Genomic DNA, 16361 nt, shown 5'->3' on the forward strand with positions numbered 1-16361 from the left:
ATATTTCCTTTTTCACCATAGCCCTCTATGGGCTTCCAAATATCACTTTGCCAATTCCACAAGAACTGTCTTAGCGAAAGGCTTCTTGAGGGGAAAGCTGTAACTCTGTGAGATGATTTCACAGAACACAAAGAAGTTTCTCCGAAAGCTTCGTTCTCTTTGTTATCGGAGATTATTTCCTTTGGCCCTAGAGTCTTCAAAAGGATCCGAAATATCTGTTCTCAGATTCCACAGAAATAAGGCTAGCAAAGAGATCCACGAAATACAGATGTAACTCTGTGAGTGGAAGTCACATATCACAGAGCAGTTTCTCAGAAAGCTTCTTTCCAGATTTCATCGGAGGATATTTCCTTTTTCACCATAGCCCTCTATGGGCTTCCAAATATCACTTTGCCAATTCCACAAGAACTGTCTTAGCGAAAGGCTTCTTGAGGAGAAAGCTGTAACTCTGTGAGATGATTTCACAGAACACAAAGAAGTTTCACAGAAAGCTTCGTTCTCTTTGTTATGGGAGGATATTTCCTTTGTCCCTGTAGTCTTCAAAGGGATCCGAAATATCTGTTCTCAGATTCCACAGAAATAAGGCTAGCAAAGCGATCCACGAAATACAGATGTAACTCTGTGAGTTGAAGTCACATATCACAGAGCAGTTTCTCAGAAAGCTTCTTTCCAGATTTCTTCGCAGGATATTTCCTTTTTCACCATAGCCCTCTATGGGCTTCCAAATATCACTTTGCCAATTCCACAAGAACTGTCTTAGCGAAAGGCTTCTTGAGGGGAAAGCTGTAACTCTGGGAGATGATTTCACAGAACACAAAGAAGTTTCTCAGAAAGCTTCTTTCTCTTTGTTATCGGAGGATATTTCCTTTGGCCCTATAGTCTTCAAAGGGATCCGAAATATCTGTTCTCAGATTCCACAGAAATAAGGCTAGCAAAGAGATCCACGAAATACAGATGTAACTCTGTGAGTGGAAGTCACATATCACAGAGCAGTTTCTCAGAAAGCTTCTTTCCAGATTTCATCGGAGGATATTTCCTTTTTCACCATAGCCATCTAAGGGCTTCCAAATATCACTTTGCCAATTCCACAAGAACTGTCTTAGCGAAAGGCTTCTTGAGGGGAAAGCTGTAACTCTGTGACATGATTTCACAGAACACAAAGAAGTTTCTCAGAAAGCTTCTTTCTCTTTGTTATCGGAGGATATTTCCTTTGGCCCTATAGTCTTCAAAGGGATCCGAAATATCTTTCTCAGATTTCACAGAAATAAGGCTAGCAAAGAGATCCACGAAATACAGATGTAACTCTGTGAGTGGAAGTCACATATCACAGAGCAGTATCTCAGAAAGCTTCTGTCCAGATTTCATCGGAGGATATTTCCTTTTTCACCATAGCCCTCTATGGGCTTCCAAATATCACTTTGCCAATTCCACAAGAACTGTCTTAGCGAAAGGCTTCTTGAGGGGAAAGCTGTAACTCTGTGAGATGATTTCACAGAACACAAAGAAGTTTCTCAGAAAGCTTCTTTCCCTTCGTTATCGGAGGATATTTCCTTTGTCCCTATATTCTTCAAAGGGATCCGAAATATCTGTTCTCAGATTCCACAGAAATAAGGCTAGCAAAGCGATCCACGAAATACAGATGTAACTCTATGAGTTGAAGTCACATATCACAGAGCAGTTTCTCAGAAAGCTTCTTTCCAGATTTCTTCGCAGGATATTTCCTTTTTCACCATAGCCCTCTATGGGCTTCCAAATATCACTTTGCCAATTCCACAAGAACTGTCTTAGCGAAAGGCTTCTTGAGGGGAAAGCTGTAACTCAGTGAGATGATTTCACAGAACACAAAGAAGTTTCTCAGAAAGCTTCTTTCTCTTTGTTATCGGAGGATATTTCCTTTGGCCCCAGAGTCTTCAAAGGGATCCGAAATATCTGTTCTCAGATTCCACAGAAATAAGGCTAGCAAAGAGATCCACGAAATACAGATGTAACTCTGTGAGTGGAAGTCACATATCACAGAGCAGTTTCTCAGAAAGCTTCTTTCCAGATTTCATCGGAGGATATTTCCTTTTTCACCATAGCCCTCTAAGGGCTTCCAAATATCACTTTGCCAATTCCACAAGAACTGTCTTAGCGAAAGGCTTCTTGAGGGGAAAGCTGTAACTCTGTGAGATGATTTCACAGAACACAAAGAAGTTTCTCAGAAAGCTTCTTTCTCTTTGTTATCGGAGGATATTTCCTTTGGCCCTATAGTCTTCAAAGGGATCCGAAATATCTTTCTCAGATTTCACAGAAATAAGGCTAGCAAAGAGATCAACGAAATACAGATGTAACTCTGTGAGTGGAAGTCACATATCACAGAGCAGTTTCTCAGGAAGCTTCTTTCCAGATTTAATCGGAGGATATTTCCTTTTTCACCATAGCCCTCTATGGGCTTCCAAATATGACTTTGCCAATTCCACAAGAACTGTCTTAGTGAAAGGCTTCTTGAGTAGAAAGCTGTAACTCTGTGAGATGATTTCACAGAACACAAAGAAGTTTCTAAGAAAGCTTCGTTCTCTTTGTTATGGGAGGATATTTCCTTTGTCCCTATACTCTTCAAAGGGATCCGAAATATCTGTTCTCAGATTCCACAGAAATAAGGCGAGCAAAGAGATCCACGAAATACAGATGTAACTCTGTGAGTGGAAGTCACATATTACAGAGCAGTTTCTCAGAAAGCTTCTTTCCAGATTTCTTCGCAGGATATTTCCTTTTTCACCATAGCCCTCTATGGGCTTCCAAATATCACTTTGCCAATTCCACAAGAACTGTCTTAGCGAAAGGATTCTTAAGGGGAAAGCTGTAACTCTGTGAGATGATTTCACAGAACACAAAGAAGTTTCTCAGAAAGCTTCTTTCTCTTTGTTATCGGAGGATATTTCCTTTGGCCCTATAGTCTTCAAAGGGATCCGAAATATCTGTTCTCAGATTCCACAGAAATAAGGCTAGCAAAGAGATCCACGAAATACAGATGTAACTCTGTGAGTGGAAGTCACGTAAAACAGAGCAGTTTCTCAGAAAGCTTCTTTCCAGATTTCATCGGAGGATATTTCCTTTTTCACCTTAGCCCTCTATGGGCTTCCAAATATCACTTTGCCAATTCCACAAGAACTGTCTTAGCGAAAGGCTTCTTGAGGGGAAAGCTGTAACTCTGTGAGATGATTTCACAGAACACAATGAAGTTTCTCAGAAAGCTTCTTTCTCTTTGTTATCGGAGGATATTTCCTTTGGCCCTATAGACTTCAAAGGGATCCGAAATATCTGTTATCAGATTCCACAAAAGTAAGGCTAGCAAAGAGATCCACGAAATACAGATGTAACTCTGTGAGTGGAAGTCACATATCACAGAGCAGTTTCTCAGAAAGCTTCTTTCCAGATTTCATCGGAGGATATTTCCTTTTTCACCATAGCCCTCTACGGGCTTCCAAATATCACTTTGCCAATTCCACAAGAACTGTCTTAGCGAAAGGCTTCTTGAGGGAAAAGCTGTAACTCTGTGAGATGATTTCACAGAACACAAAGAAGTTTCTCAGAAAGCTTCTTTCTCTTTGTTATCGGAGGATATTTCCTTTGGCCCTATAGTCTTCAAAGGGATCCGAAATATCTGTTATCAGATTCCACAGAAATAAGGCTAGCAAAGAGATCCACGACATACAGATGTAACTCTGTGAGTGGAAGTCACATATCACAGAGCAGTTTCTCAGAAAGCTTCTTTCCAGATTTCATCGGAGGATATTACCTTTTTCACCATAGCCCTCTATGGGCTTCCAAATTTCACTTTGCCAAATCCACAAGAACTGTCTTAGCGAAAGGCTTCTTGAGGGGAAAGCTGTAACTCTGTGATATGATTTCACAGAACACAAAGAAGTTTCTCAGAAAGCTTCTTTCCCTTTGTTATCGGAGGATATTTCCTTTGGCCCTATAGTCTTCAAAGGGATCCGAAATATCTGTTCTCAGATTCCACAGAAATAAGGCTAGCAAAGAGATCCACGAAATACAGATGTAACTCTGTGAGTGGAAGTCACATATCACAGAGCAGTTTCTCAGAAAGCTTCTTTCCAGATTTCATCGGAGGATATTTCCTTTGTCACCATAGCCCTCTATGGGCTTCCAAATATCACTTTGCCAATCCCACAAGAACTGTCTTAGCGAAAGGCTTCTTGAGGGGAAAGCTGTAACTCTGTGAGATGATTTCACAGAACACAAAGAAGTTTCTCAGAAAGCTTCTTTCCCTTTGTTATCGGAGGATATTTCCTTTGGCCCTATAGTCTTCAAAGGGATCAGAAATATCTGTTCTCAGATTCCACAGAAATAAGGCTAGCAAAGAGATCCACGAAATACAGATGTAACTCTGTGAGTGGAAGTCACATGTCACAGAGCAGTTTCTCAGTAAGCTTCTTTCCAGATTTCATCTGAGGATATTTCCTCTTTCAACATAGCCCTCTATGGGCTTCCAGATATCACTTTGCCAATTCGACAAGAACTGGCTTAGCGAAGGGCTTCTTGAGGGGAAAGCTGTAACTCTGTGAGATGATTTCACAGAACACAAAGAAGTTTCTCAGAAAGCTTCTTTCCCTTTGTTATCGGAGGATATTTCCTTTGGCCCTATAGTCTTCAAAGGGATCCGAAATATCTGTTCTCTGATTCCACAGAAATAAGGCTAGCAAAGAGATCCACGAAATACAGATGTAACTCTGTGAGTGGAAGTCACATATCACAGAGCAGTTTCTCAGAAAGCTTCTTTCCAGATTTCATCGGAGGATATTTCCTTTTTCACCATAGCCCTCTATGGGCTTCCAAATATCACTTTGCCAATTCCACAAGAACTGTCTTAGCGAAAGGCTTCTTGAGGGGAAAGCTGTAACTCTGTGAGATGATTTCACAGAACACAAAGAAGTTTCTCAGAAAGCTTCTTTCTCGTTGTTATTGGAGGATATTTCCTTTGGCCCTATAGCCTTCAAAGGTATCCGAAATATCTGTTCTCAGATTCCACAGAAATAAGGCTAGCAAAGAGATCCACGAAATACAGATGTAACTCTGTGAGTGGAAGTCACGTATCACAAAGCCGTTTCTCAGAAAGCTTCTTTCCAGATTTCATCTGAGGGTATATCCTTTTTCACCATAAAACACTATGGGCTTCAAAATATCACTTTGCCAATTCCACAAGAACTGTCTTAGCGAAAGGCTTCTTGAGGGGAAAGCTGTAACTCTGTGAGATGATTTCACAGAACACAATGAGGTTTCTCAAAAACCTTCTTTCTCTTTGTTATCGGAGGATATTTCCTTTGGCCCTATAGTCTTTAAAGGGATCCGAAATATCTGTTCTCAGATTCCACAGAAATAAGGCCAGCAAAGAGATCCACGAAATACAGATGTAACTCTGTGAGTGGAAGTCACATATCACAGAGCAGATTCTCAGAAAGCTTCTTTCCAGATTTCATCGGAGGATATTTCCTTTTTCATCATAGACCACTATGGGCTTCCAAATATCACTTTTCCAATTCCACAAGAACTGTCTTAGCGAAAGGCTTCTTGAGGGGAAAGCTGTAACTCTGTGAGATGATTTCACAGAACACAAAGAAGTTTCTCAGAAAGCTTCTTTCTCTTTGTTATCGGAGGATATTTCCTTTGGCCCTATAGTCTTCAAAGGGATCCGAAATATCTGTTCTCAGATTCCACAGAAATAAGGCTAGCAAAGAGATCCACGAAATACAGATGTAACTCTGTGAGTGGAAGTCACATATCACAGAGCAGTTTCTCAGAAAGCTTCTTTCCAGATTTCATCGGAGGATATTTCCTTTTTCACCATAGCCCTCTATGGGCTTCCAAATATCACTTTGCCAATTCCAAAAGAAGTGTCTTAGCGAAAGGCTTCTTGAGGGGAAAGCTGTAACTCTGTGAGATGATTTCACAGAACACAAAGAAGTTTCTCAGAAAGCTTCTTTCCCTTTGTTATCGGAGGATATTTCCTTTGGCCCTATAGTCTTCAAAGGGATCCGAAATATCTGTTCTCAGATTCCACAGAAATAAGGCTAGCAAAGAGATCCACGAAATGCAGATGTAACTCTGTGAGTGGAAGTCACATATCACAGAGCAGTCTCTCAGAAAGCTTCTTTCCAGATTTCATCGGAGGATATTTCCTTTTTCACCATAGCCCTCTATGGGCTTCCAAATATCACTTTGCCAATTCCACAAGAACTGTCTTAGCGAAAGGCTTCTTGAGGGGAAAGCTGTAACTCTGTGAGATGATTTCACAGAACACAAAGAAGTTTCTCCGAAAGCTTCGTTCTCTTTGTTATCGGAGATTATTTCCTTTGACCCTAGAATCTTCAAAGGAATCCGAAATATCTGTTCTCAGATTCCACAGAAATAAGGCTAGCAAAGAGATCCACGAAATACAGATGTAACTCTGTGAGTGGAAGTCACATATCACAGAGCAGTTTCTCAGAAAGCTTCTTTCCAGATTTCATCGGAGGATATTTCCTTTTTCACCATAGCCCTCTATGGGCTTCCAAATATGACTTTGCCAATTCCACAAGAACTGTCTTAGCGAAAGGCTTCTTGAGGAGAAAGCTGTAACTCTGTGAGATGATTTCACAGAACACAAAGAAGTTTCTAAGAAAGCTTCGTTCTCTTTGTTATGGGAGGATATTTCCTTTGTCCCTATAGTCTTCAAAGGGATCCGAAATATCTGTTCTCAGATTCCACAGAAATAAGGCTAGCAAAGAGATCCACGAAATACAGATGTAACTCTGTGAGTGGAAGTCACATATCACAGAGCAGTTTCTCAGAAAGCTTCTTTCCAGATTTCTTCGCAGGATATTTCCTTTTTCACCATAGCACTCTATGGGCTTCCAAATATCACTTTGCCAATTCCACAAAAACTGTCTTAGCGAAAGGCTTCTTGAGGGGAAAGCTGTAACTCTGTGAGATGATTTCACAGAACACAAAGAAGTTTCTCAGAAAGCTTCTTTCCCTTTGTTATCGGAGGATATTTCCTTTGGCCCTATAGTCTTCAAAGGGATCCGAAATATCTGTTCTCAGATTCCACAGAAATAAGGCTAGCAAAGAGATCCACGAAATACAGATGTAACTCTGTGAGTGGAAGTCACATGTCACAGAGCAGTTTCTCAGAAAGCTTCTTTCCAGATTTCATCTGAGGATATTTCCTCTTTCAACATAGCCCTCTATGGGCTTCCAGATATCACTTTGCCAATTCGACAAGAACTGGCTTAGCGAAGGGCTTCTTGAGGGGAAAGCTGTAACTCTGTGAGATGATTTCACAGAACACAAAGAAGTTTCTCAGAAAGCTTCTTTCCCTTTGTTATCGGAGGATATTTCCTTTGGCCCTATAGTCTTCAAAGGGATCCGAAATATCTGTTCTCTGATTCCACAGAAATAAGGCTAGCAAAGAGATCCACGAAATACAGTTGTAACTCTGTGAGTGGAAGTCACATATCACAGAGCAGTTTCTCAGAAAGCTTCTTTCCAGATTTCATCGGAGGATATTTCCTTTTTCACCATTGCCCTCTATGGGCTTCCAAATATCACTTTGCCAATTCCACAAGAACTGTCTTAGCGAAAGGCTTCTTGAGGGGAAAGCTGTAACTCTGTGAGATGATTTCACAGAACACAAAGAAGTTTCTCAGAAAGCTTCTTTCTCTTTGTTATCGGAGGATATTTCCTTTGGCCCTATAGTCTTCAACGGGATCCGAAATATCTGTTCTCAGATTCCACAGAAATAAGGCTAGCAAAGAGATCCACGAAATACAGATGTAACTCTGTGAGTGGAAGTCACGTAAAACAGAGCAGTTTCTCAGAAAGCTTCTTTCCAGATTTCATCGGAGGATATTTCCTTTTTCACCTTAGCCCTCTATGGGCTTCCAAATATCACTTTGCCAATTCCACAAGAACTGTCTTAGCGAAAGGCTTCTTGAGGGGAAAGCTGTAACTCTGTGAGATGATTTCACAGAACACAATGAAGTTTCTCAGAAAGCTTCTTTCTCTTTGTTATCGGAGGATATTTCCTTTGGCCCTATAGACTTCAAAGGGATCCGAAATATCTGTTATCAGATTCCACAAAAGTAAGGCTAGCAAAGAGATCCACGAAATACAGATGTAACTCTGTGAGTGGAAGTCACATATCACAGAGCAGTTTCTCAGAAAGCTTCTTTCCAGATTTCATCGGAGGATATTTCCTTTTTCACCATAGCCCTCTACGGGCTTCCAAATATCACTTTGCCAATTCCACAAGAACTGTCTTAGCGAAAGGCTTCTTGAGGGAAAAGCTGTAACTCTGTGAGATGATTTCACAGAACACAAAGAAGTTTCTCAGAAAGCTTCTTTCTCTTTGTTATCGGAGGATATTTCCTTTGGCCCTATAGTCTTCAAAGGGATTCGAAATATCTGTTATCAGATTCCACAGAAATAAGGCTAGCAAAGAGATCCACGAAATACAGATGTAACTATGAGAGTGGAAGTCACATATCACAGAGCAGTTTCTCAGAAAGCTTCTTTCCAGATTTCATCGGAGGATATTTCCTTTTTCACCATTGCCCTCTATGGGCTTCCAAATATCACTTTGCCAATTCCACAAGAACTGTCTTAGCGAAAGGCTTCTTGAGGGGAAAGCTGTAACTCTGTTAGATGATTTCACAGAACACAAAGAAGTTTCTCAGAAAGCTTCTTTCTCTTTGTTATCGGAGGATATTTCCTTTGGCCCTATAGTCTTCAAAGGGATCCGAAATATCTGTTCTGAGATTCCACAGAAATAAGGCTAGCAAAGAGATCCACGAAACACAGATGTAACTCGGTGAGTGGAAGTCACATATCACAGAGCAGTTTCTCAGAAAGCTTCTTTCCAGATTTCATCGGAGGATATTTCCTTTTTCACCATAGCCCTCTATGGGCTTCCAAATATCACTTTGCCAATTCCACAAGAACTGTCTTAGCGAAAGGCTTCTTGAGGGGAAAGCTGTAACTCTGTGAGATGATTTCACAGAACACAAAGAAGTTTCTCCGAAAGCTTCGTTCTCTTTGTTATCGGAGATTATTTCCTTTGGCCCTAGAGTCTTCAAAAGGATCCGAAATATCTGTTCTCAGATTCCACAGAAATAAGGCTAGCAAAGAGATCCACGAAATACAGATGTAACTCTGTGAGTGGAAGTCACATATCACAGAGCAGTTTCTCAGAAAGCTTCTTTCCAGATTTCATCGGAGGATATTTCCTTTTTCACCATAGCCCTCTATGGGCTTCCAAATATCACTTTGCCAATTCCACAAGAACTGTCTTAGCGAAAGGCTTCTTGAGGAGAAAGCTGTAACTCTGTGAGATGATTTCACAGAACACAAAGAAGTTTCACAGAAAGCTTCGTTCTCTTTGTTATGGGAGGATATTTCCTTTGTCCCTGTAGTCTTCAAAGGGATCCGAAATATCTGTTCTCAGATTCCACAGAAATAAGGCTAGCAAAGCGATCCACGAAATACAGATGTAACTCTGTGAGTTGAAGTCACATATCACAGAGCAGTTTCTCAGAAAGCTTCTTTCCAGATTTCTTCGCAGGATATTTCCTTTTTCACCATAGCCCTCTATGGGCTTCCAAATATCACTTTGCCAATTCCACAAGAACTGTCTTAGCGAAAGGCTTCTTGAGGGGAAAGCTGTAACTCTGGGAGATGATTTCACAGAACACAAAGAAGTTTCTCAGAAAGCTTCTTTCTCTTTGTTATCGGAGGATATTTCCTTTGGCCCTATAGTCTTCAAAGGGATCCGAAATATCTGTTCTCAGATTCCACAGAAATAAGGCTAGCAAAGAGATCCACGAAATACAGATGTAACTCTGTGAGTGGAAGTCACATATCACAGAGCAGTTTCTCAGAAAGCTTCTTTCCAGATTTCATCGGAGGATATTTCCTTTTTCACCATAGCCATCTAAGGGCTTCCAAATATCACTTTGCCAATTCCACAAGAACTGTCTTAGCGAAAGGCTTCTTGAGGGGAAAGCTGTAACTCTGTGACATGATTTCACAGAACACAAAGAAGTTTCTCAGAAAGCTTCTTTCTCTTTGTTATCGGAGGATATTTCCTTTGGCCCTATAGTCTTCAAAGGGATCCGAAATATCTTTCTCAGATTTCACAGAAATAAGGCTAGCAAAGAGATCCACGAAATACAGATGTAACTCTGTGAGTGGAAGTCACATATCACAGAGCAGTTTCTCAGAAAGCTTCTGTCCAGATTTCATCGGAGGATATTTCCTTTTTCACCATAGCCCTCTATGGGCTTCCAAATATCACTTTGCCAATTCCACAAGAACTGTCTTAGCGAAAGACTTCTTGAGGAAAAAGCTGTAACTCTGTGAGATGATTTCACAGAACACAAAGAAGTTTCTCAGAAAGCCTCTTTCCCTTTGTTATCGGAGGATATTTCCTTTGGCCCTATATTCTTCAAAGGGATCCGAAATATCTGTTCTCAGATTCCACAGAAATAAGGCTAGCAAAGAGATCCACGAAATACAGATGTACGTCTGTGAGTGAAAGTCACATATCACAGAGAAGTTTCTCAGAAAGCTTCTTTCCAGATTTCATCGGAGGATATTTCCTTTTTCACCATAGCCCTCTATGGGCTTCCAAATTTCACTTTGCCAAATCCACAAGAACTGTCTTAGCGAAAGGCTTCTTGAGGGGAAAGCTGTAACTCTGTGAGGTGATTTCACAGAACACAAAGAAGTTTCTCAGAAAGCTTCTTTCCCTTTGTTATCGGAGGATATTTCCTTTGGCCCTATGGTCTTCAAAGGGATCCGAAATATCTGTTCTCAGATTCCACAGAAATAAGGCTAGCAAACAGATCCACGAAATACAGATGTAACTCTGTGAGTGGAAGTCACATATCACAGAGCAGTTTCTCAGAAAGCTTCTTTCCAGATTTCATCGGAGGATATTTCCTTTTTCACCATAGCCCTCTATGGGCTTCCAAATATCACTTTGCCAATTCCACAAGAACTGTCTTAGCGAAAGGCTTCTTGAGGGGAAAGCTGTAACTCTGTGAGATGATTTCACAGAACACAAAGAAGTTTCTCAGAAAGCTTCTTTCCCTTCGTTATCGGAGGATATTTCCTTTGTCCCTATATTCTTCAAAGGGATCCGAAATATCTGTTCTCAGATTCCACAGAAATAAGGCTAGCAAAGCGATCCACGAAATACAGATGTAACTCTATGAGTTGAAGTCACATATCACAGAGCAGTTTCTCAGAAAGCTTCTTTCCAGATTTCTTCGCAGGATATTTCCTTTTTCACCATAGCCCTCTATGGGCTTCCAAATATCACTTTGCCAATTCCACAAGAACTGTCTAAGCGAAAGGCTTCTTGAGGGGAAAGCTGTAACTCAGTGAGATGATTTCACAGAACACAAAGAAGTTTCTCAGAAAGCTTCTTTCTCTTTGTTATCGGAGGATATTTCCTTTGGCCCCAGAGTCTTCAAAGGGATCCGAAATATCTGTTCTCAGATTCCACAGAAATAAGGCTAGCAAAGAGATCCACGAAATACAGATGTAACTCTGTGAGTGGAAGTCACATATCACAGAGCAGTTTCTCAGAAAGCTTCTTTCCAGATTTCATCGGAGGATATTTCCTTTTTCACCATAGCCCTCTAAGGGCTTCCAAATATCACTTTGCCAATTCCACAAGAACTGTCTTAGCGAAAGGCTTCTTGAGGGGAAAGCTGTAACTCTGTGAGATGATTTCACAGAACACAAAGAAGTTTCTCAGAAAGCTTCTTTCTCTTTGTTATCGGAGGATATTTCCTTTGGCCCTATAGTCTTCAAAGGGATCCGAAATATCTTTCTCAGATTTCACAGAAATAAGGCTAGCAAAGAGATCAACGAAATACAGATGTAACTCTGTGAGTGGAAGTCACATATCACAGAGCAGTTTCTCAGGAAGCTTCTTTCCAGATTTAATCGGAGGATATTTCCTTTTTCACCATAGCCCTCTATGGGCTTCCAAATATGACTTTGCCAATTCCACAAGAACTGTCTTAGTGAAAGGCTTCTTGAGTAGAAAGCTGTAACTCTGGGAGATGATTTCACAGAACACAAAGAAGTTTCTAAGAAAGCTTCGTTCTCTTTGTTATGGGAGGATATTTCCTTTGTCCCTATACTCTTCAAAGGGATCCGAAATATCTGTTCTCAGATTCCACAGAAATAAGGCGAGCAAAGAGATCCACGAAATACAGATGTAACTCTGTGAGTGGAAGTCACATATTACAGAGCAGTTTCTCAGAAAGCTTCTTTCCAGATTTCTTCGCAGGATATTTCCTTTTTCACCATAGCCCTCTATGGGCTTCCAAATATCACTTTGCCAATTCCACAAGAACTGTCTTAGCGAAAGGATTCTTAAGGGGAAAGCTGTAACTCTGTGAGATGATTTCACAGAACACAAAGAAGTTTCTCAGAAAGCTTCTTTCTCTTTGTTATCGGAGGATATTTCCTTTGGCCCTATAGTCTTCAAAGGGATCCGAAATATCTGTTCTCAGATTCCACAGAAATAAGGCTAGCAAAGAGATCCACGAAATACAGATGTAACTCTGTGAGTGGAAGTCACGTAAAACAGAGCAGTTTCTCAGAAAGCTTCTTTCCAGATTTCATCGGAGGATATTTCCTTTTTCACCTTAGCCCTCTATGGGCTTCCAAATATCACTTTGCCAATTCCACAAGAACTGTCTTAGCGAAAGGCTTCTTGAGGGGAAAGCTGTAACTCTGTGAGATGATTTCACAGAACACAATGAAGTTTCTCAGAAAGCTTCTTTCTCTTTGTTATCGGAGGATATTTCCTTTGGCCCTATAGACTTCAAAGGGATCCGAAATATCTGTTATCAGATTCCACAAAAGTAAGGCTAGCAAAGAGATCCACGAAGTACAGATGTAACTCTGTGAGTGGAAGTCACATATCACAGAGCAGTTTCTCAGAAAGCTTCTTTCCAGATTTCATCGGAGGATATTTCCTTTTTCACCATAGCCCTCTACGGGCTTCCAAATATCACTTTGCCAATTCCACAAGAACTGTCTTAGCGAAAGGCTTCTTGAGGGAAAAGCTGTAACTCTGTGAGATGATTTCACAGAACACAAAGAAGTTTCTCAGAAAGCTTCTTTCTCTTTGTTATCGGAGGATATTTCCTTTGGCCCTATAGTCTTCAAAGGGATCCGAAATATCTGTTATCAGATTCCACAGAAATAAGGCTAGCAAAGAGATCCACGACATACAGATGTAACTCTGTGAGTGGAAGTCACATATCACAGAGCAGTTTCTCAGAAAGCTTCTTTCCAGATTTCATCGGAGGATATTAGCTTTTTCACCATAGCCCTCTATGGGCTTCCAAATTTCACTTTGCCAAATCCACAAGAACTGTCTTAGCGAAAGGCTTCTTGAGGGGAAAGCTGTAACTCTGTGATATGATTTCACAGAACACAAAGAAGTTTCTCAGAAAGCTTCTTTCCCTTTGTTATCGGAGGATATTTCCTTTGGCCCTATAGTCTTCAAAGGGATCCGAAATATCTGTTCTCAGATTCCACAGAAATAAGGCTAGCAAAGAGATCCACGAAATACAGATGTAACTCTGTGAGTGGAAGTCACATATCACAGAGCAGTTTCTCAGAAAGCTTCTTTCCAGATTTCATCGGAGGATATTTCCTTTGTCACCATAGCCCTCTATGGGCTTCCAAATATCACTTTGCCAATCCCACAAGAACTGTCTTAGCGAAAGGCTTCTTGAGGGGAAAGCTGTAACTCTGTGAGATGATTTCACAGAACACAAAGAAGTTTCTCAGAAAGCTTCTTTCCCTTTGTTATCGGAGGATATTTCCTTTGGCCCTATAGTCTTCAAAGGGATCAGAAATATCTGTTCTCAGATTCCACAGAAATAAGGCTAGCAAAGAGATCCACGAAATACAGATGTAACTCTGTGAGTGGAAGTCACATGTCACAGAGCAGTTTCTCAGTAAGCTTCTTTCCAGATTTCATCTGAGGATATTTCCTCTTTCAACATAGCCCTCTATGGGCTTCCAGATATCACTTTGCCAATTCGACAAGAACTGGCTTAGCGAAGGGCTTCTTGAGGGGAAAGCTGTAACTCTGTGAGATGATTTCACAGAACACAAAGAAGTTTCTCAGAAAGCTTCTTTCCCTTTGTTATCGGAGGATATTTCCTTTGGCCCTATAGTCTTCAAAGGGATCCGAAATATCTGTTCTCTGATTCCACAGAAATAAGGCTAGCAAAGAGATCCACGAAATACAGATGTAACTCTGTGAGTGGAAGTCACATATCACAGAGCAGTTTCTCAGAAAGCTTCTTTCCAGATTTCATCGGAGGATATTTCCTTTTTCACCATAGCCCTCTATGGGCTTCCAAATATCACTTTGCCAATTCCACAAGAACTGTCTTAGCGAAAGGCTTCTTGAGGGGAAAGCTGTAACTCTGTGAGATGATTTCACAGAACACAAAGAAGTTTCTCAGAAAACTTCTTTCTCGTTGTTATCGGAGGATATTTCCTTTGGCCCTATAGCCTTCAAAGGTATCCGAAATATCTGTTCTCAGATTCCACAGAAATAAGGCTAGCAAAGAGATCCACGAAATACAGATGTAACTCTGTGAGTGGAAGTCACGTATCACAAAGCCGTTTCTCAGAAAGCTTCTTTCCAGATTTCATCTGAGGGTATATCCTTTTTCACCATAAAACACTATGGGCTTCAAAATATCACTTTGCCAATTCCACAAGAACTGTCTTAGCGAAAGGCTTCTTGAGGGGAAAGCTGTAACTCTGTGAGATGATTTCACAGAACACAATGAGGTTTCTCAAAAAGCTTCTTTCTCTTTGTTATCGGAGGATATTTCCTTTGGCCCTATAGTCTTTAAAGGGATCCGAAATATCTGTTCTCAGATTCCACAGAAATAAGGCCAGCAAAGAGATCCACGAAATACAGATGTAACTCTGTGAGTGGAAGTCACATATCACAGAGCAGATTCTCAGAAAGCTTCTTTCCAGATTTCATCGGAGGATATTTCCTTTTTCATCATAGACCACTATGGGCTTCCAAATATCACTTTTCCAATTCCACAAGAACTGTCTTAGCGAAAGGCTTCTTGAGGGGAAAGCTGTAACTCTGTGAGATGATTTCACAGAACACAAAGAAGTTTCTCAGAAAGCTTCTTTCTCTTTGTTATCGGAGGATATTTCCTTTGGCCCTATAGTCTTCAAAGGGATCCGAAATATCTGTTCTCAGATTCCACAGAAATAAGGCTAGCAAAGAGATCCACGAAATACAGATGTAACTCTGTGAGTGGAAGTCACATATCACAGAGCAGTTTCTCAGAAAGCTTCTTTCCAGATTTCATCGGAGGATATTTCCTTTTTCACCATAGCCCTCTATGGGCTTCCAAATATCACTTTGCCAATTCCAAAAGAAGTGTCTTAGCGAAAGGCTTCTTGAGGGGAAAGCTGTAACTCTGTGAGATGATTTCACAGAACACAAAGAAGTTTCTCAGAAAGCTTCTTTCCCTTTGTTATCGGAGGATATTTCCTTTGGCCCTATAGTCTTCAAAGGGATCCGAAATATCTGTTCTCAGATTCCACAGAAATAAGGCTAGCAAAGAGATCCACGAAATGCAGATGTAACTCTGTGAGTGGAAGTCACATATCACAGAGCAGTTTCTCAGAAAGCTTCTTTCCAGATTTCATCGGAGGATATTTCCTTTTTCACCATAGCCCTCTATGGGCTTCCAAATATCACTTTGCCAATTCCACAAGAACTGTCTTAGCGAAAGGCTTCTTGAGGGGAAAGCTGTAACTCTGTGAGATGATTTCACAGAACACAAAGAAGTTTCTCCGAAAGCTTCGTTCTCTTTGTTATCGGAGATTATTTCCTTTGACCCTAGAATCTTCAAAGGAATCCGAAATATCTGTTCTCAGATTCCACAGAAATAAGGCTAGCAAAGAGATCCACGAAATACAGATGTAACTCTGTGAGTGGAAGTCACATATCACAGAGCAGTTTCTCAGAAAGCTTCTTTCCAGATTTCATCGGAGGATATTTCCTTTTTCACCATAGCCCTCTATGGGCTTCCAAATATCACTTTGCCAATTCCACAAGAACTGTCTTAGCGAAAGGCTTCTTGAGGAGAAAGCTGTAACTCTGTGAGATGATTTCACAGAACACAAAGAAGTTTCTAAGAAAGCTTCGTTCTCTTTGTTATGGGAGGATATTTCCTTTGTCCCTATAGTCTTCAAAGGGATCCGAAATATCTGTTCTCAGATTCCACAGAAATAAGGCT

Source organism: Macaca mulatta, chromosome 12 (genome assembly GCF_049350105.2).
Source record: "Macaca mulatta isolate MMU2019108-1 chromosome 12, T2T-MMU8v2.0, whole genome shotgun sequence".
Taxonomy (NCBI): domain Eukaryota; kingdom Metazoa; phylum Chordata; class Mammalia; order Primates; family Cercopithecidae; genus Macaca; species Macaca mulatta.